At 48.3% G+C, this 4,286-nt stretch overlaps 1 long non-coding RNA gene across 1 annotated transcript; it reads left to right on the top strand.

The window, feature by feature from the left end:
- Window positions 1-717: 717 nt before the first annotated feature.
- LOC141027742 (uncharacterized) lies at window positions 718-3,891 on the top strand. The gene is made up of 2 exons (XR_012189601.1): window positions 718-1,099; window positions 2,121-3,891. It is a non-coding gene; the product is annotated as an uncharacterized lncRNA (long non-coding RNA).
- Window positions 3,892-4,286: the final 395 nt, after the last annotated feature.

A 4,286-nucleotide genomic window follows, 5' to 3' on the forward strand; every position in this document is an offset into this window, starting at 1 on the left:
CTCCTTCCTCCTCCCTTCCCCTCCTCCCTCCATCTCTTTTTTATGTTTTTTACTGTAGTTTTTTACTATTGTATAATGTAGTTTTTTTTACTGTTTTTAGTAAGTGTTTAAAATAATCAGTAAGTAAATTAATAAAACTAGTTGAACTAGTTTATTTTTAGTAAGAACTAGTTGAACTAGTTTTTTTATTGTAACGCCCGGATAATTAAGCTACAGTAATCCCTTGCTAATGATGCCAGGTAATCACATTACTGTTGCTAATCCTCGCTTGATCCAAATCTTAGTTCAAACTCAAATTCAAGTTAGAGTCTAAAATTCAAATTTCTCAAACATGCAAAGTAAATTGTTCAAAGTGTGGAAAATATTCCATAACTAATTATGGTGGTGACCCAACACTTTTGTAAAATATTTAAATGCCCTTTTGTGAATATAACAGTGGGTAGAAATGTTTTTTAATTAAAAAAATACTAAACTATTTTATTTGAACCTCAAACTAATTGTATCAGTGGTATAATTAGTAACACCAATTTTGGTGTCGTTCCTTTATTTTATGAAACTAATTACCATAAAAAAGTAAAAGAAAACTAAAACTGTAAAAAAAAGAAAATACAAAGGGAAAATATGGAAGACCTACTGTGCACTTAGGCCTGCTAAGCTACAGTACGGCCCAGCCCACTTGGAGTCTCCCCTTTCCTCTGTTCACAGAACAGGAGGCGTGGAGGCCATCCGAGGTGCCATGGCCGGCCGAGCCTTGCGTGGCGGCCATCCGGCGCTCCCCTCTGGCCTATAACCCCTCTCCCTCGCACCCCCGAAAACATAATCCCCTTCCCCCACTTGCCCCTCTCCCTCTCCAATTGCTCGATCCCGAGCTCGTCCGTCGCCATGTCGTCCTCGCGGCCATCGTCGCTTCCGTGCTGAGCTAGCATGTCCGTGAGCTTCGCCATGGACGACTTCTTCATCATCATCAAGTGGACCGAGTTGGGACGCCGCATCGCCGCTGTCTTCATCATTCCTCCCCGACTGCATCCGCGGCTGCCGGCGCTCGATCCACCGCCTTCACTGCGTCCCCAACCTCGTCGTCCCCTTCTATGCGACCGTGGTGAGGCCCTCCTTCGATCCCTCCTTCTTCCCCGTCTATTCGGTCATCGTAGGTGCCCTCCCCCGACCTTAGCCGCCGCGGTCGGAGCTTCTCTCCACGCGCGCCATGGCCGCGCTCCCGGTGCCCTCTGACCGTCACCGGCTCGCCCCGGGCGCCCCGCCTGCCGTCGCCTTTGCACGTCCGCGCCCATCCCTGCTGCTCTGCTGCAGCCTCGCTCATCGCCCTCGCCTCTGCCGGCGCGCGCAACCGCCCGCCCGCTAGCAACCGCGCCTGGCCGCGCTGCTGCTGCTCTCTGCTGCTTCTCGCTGCCTGCTGATGCTCCCGCTACTGCCTACTGCTGCGGTGCTGCTGCCGCTGCTGCCGTAGTTGCCCGCTGCCACTGATGCTCGCTACTGCATGCTGCTGCGCTGCTTGCCGTGGCCGCCATGCACTCTGATGTGTGCGTGCCCAGTGCACACCAGTGGCCGGCTTGGGCCATGGCCGCTTGGGGCTAAGCCCCTGTTTTGTTTAGACTAGATGAAATTAATGGTTAGATTAGTCTATTTACAGATGACATGCGGCCTTTTTTTTAATTAGGTTTGTTTTATTTATTTGTTTAGGTAAAGAGTATATGACATCTGGGCCACACCTGCCCTTTAGACTAGTCAAATTGACTCGGTCAACTTGAATTAAAAGTAATTTAGAAAATCTAGAATATTGATAAACTTTGAAAATCATATAAATTAATCCGTCACTCGGATGAAAACGTTTTATACATGAAAGTTGCTCAGAAAGACGAGACGAATCCGATTACGCGGTCCGTTCGTCCGCCACGCGTCCCTAGCATAGCGAACATGCAATCGTCCCTCTCCGTTTCATCTATCCGAAAATGCCAAATTTCGGGAAAGCTTTCCCGGATGTTTTCCCGCTTCACCGGTATCGTGTAGCACTGCGTTAGAACTCCCCTAGCATCTCTTATTGTCATGTTATGCATCTATGTGCTTTGTATTTACTGTTTCTTCCCCCTCTTCTTCTCCGGTAGACCCTGAGACTGCTGTTGATGCCCCGGTGATCGTCTACATAACCGACGACCCTTCTTCCCTTTCAGCGTAGCTTCCAGGCAAGCCCCTCCTTTGATCATCCCGATATCACCCATTCCATTCTCTCATGCTTGCATTAGATTTTGCTACTGTAATTGATTGCTCCTATTCTGATGCATAGCCTGCTTTTGTACTTGCTTATTGTTACCTACCTGCTTATCCTAAACTGCTTAGTATAGGTTGGTTAGTGATCCATTAGTGACCCCAACCTTGTCCTTGTTGCCCCTGCTTCATCATCGACGACTCGATCAACGTGATCGACGACCAGAGCCCGACACCTCACATCACATCACGCCCCTTTTGTTGCTCGACTCTGCAGAGTTACCATCGAGTGCCGAGGGTGGTACCTCATACATCACTCCTGATGAGATCTCTGTAGTGTACCTATTCGGTCGTGGTCATCGAGGGTGGTTCCTCCTTCACCATTCCCGATACGACTCTGTCGTGCAACCCCTCAAGTGTGAACCTCGAGGGTGGTTCCTCTTACGTTCACCTTGATGATTACATCGAGTGGAATCCACCCTGGGTGATTCCTCGGGGTTTCTCCTTTGATGTTTGGACAAACGGTTACCTTGACTTTACTTGAGACCTTTGTGATAGTCGGGCGGGCCCGGAGAGCACCCGAGGAGATACGGTGGCGGCTGGCTGTTTAGCGGTATCACCCAGGAGGGGGTGATAGCTCCGGACTTGTCCCGACAGCCGTCACATCTTTTTAATAATGCACTAACAGGTTTGGGTATTTGTTCTGAGTTGGCCTTTGGCCTTTACGCACTAACCACCACGCGAGAATAGTTATGGGCCTCGACGTCGCAATATCAGCCGAAGCTTTGTCAGACGTCCAGTTCAGTAGTGCGGCACGGTCGGATCGTGCTGGTCATCCGAGGCGGTGCTGGTATTCACCCTGCGCGCAACGACCCGGAGTGCTACGGGCGATGGGCCCAAGACCCCGGAGTGCTTAGGATGTAGACCGGCGGGGACCTCTTGATACGTCTCCAACGTATCTATAATTTTTTATTGTTCCATGCTATTATATTACCCGTTTTGGATGTTTATGGGCTTTACTTTACACTTTTATATCATTTTTGGGACTAACCTACTAACCGGAGGCCCAGCCCAAATTGCTGTTTTTTTTGCCTATTTCAGTGTTTCGAAGAAAAGGAATATCAAACGGAGTCCAAACAGAATGAAACCTTCGGGAGCGATCTTTTTGGAACAAACGCAATCCAGGAGACTTGGAGTGGACGTCAAGAAACAGCCGAGGCGGCCACAAGGGTGCCAGGCGCGCCCCCACCCTCGTGGGCCCCTCGTGGCTCCACCGGCCTACTTCTTCCTCCTATATATATCTACGTACCCCAAAAACATCTAGGAGCACCACGAAACCCTATTTCCACTGCCGCAACCTTCTGTATCCACGGGATCCCATCTTGGGGTCTTTTCTGGCGCTCCGTCGGAGGGGGAATCGATCACGGAGGGCTTCTACATCATCGCCAAGGCCTCTTCGATGAGTTGTGAGTAGTTTACCACAGACCTTCGGGTCCATAGTTATTAGCTAGATGGCTTCTTCTCTCTCTTTGAATCTCAATACAAAGTTCTCCTCGATCTTCTTAGAGATCTATTTGATGTAAATCTGTTTGCGGTGTGTTTGTCGAGATCCGATGAATTGTGGGTTTATGATCAAGTTTATCTATGAGAAATATTTGAATCTCCTCTGAATTCTTTTATGTATGATTGATTATCTTTGCAAGTCTCTTCGAATTATCAGTTTGGTTTGGCCTACTAGATTGATCTTTCTTGCAATGGGAGAAGTGCTTAGCTTTGGGTTCAATCTTGTGGTGTCCTTTCCCAGTGACAGCAGGGGCAGCAAGGCACGTATTGTATTGTTGCCATCGAGGATAAAAAGATGGGGTTTATATCATATTGTTTGAGCTTATCCCTCTACATCATGTCATCTTGCCTAATGCGTTGCTTTGTTCTTATGAACTTAATACTCTTGATGCATGATGGATAGCGGTCGATGTGTGGAGTAATAGTAGTAGATGCAGGCAGGAGTCGGTCTACTTGTTGCGGACGTGATGCCTATATACATGATCATGCCTAGATAATCTCAT

The sequence above is a fragment of the Aegilops tauschii genome, chromosome 7, assembly GCF_002575655.3.
Source record: "Aegilops tauschii subsp. strangulata cultivar AL8/78 chromosome 7, Aet v6.0, whole genome shotgun sequence".
In the NCBI taxonomy this organism is placed as follows: Eukaryota; Viridiplantae; Streptophyta; class Magnoliopsida; order Poales; family Poaceae; genus Aegilops; species Aegilops tauschii.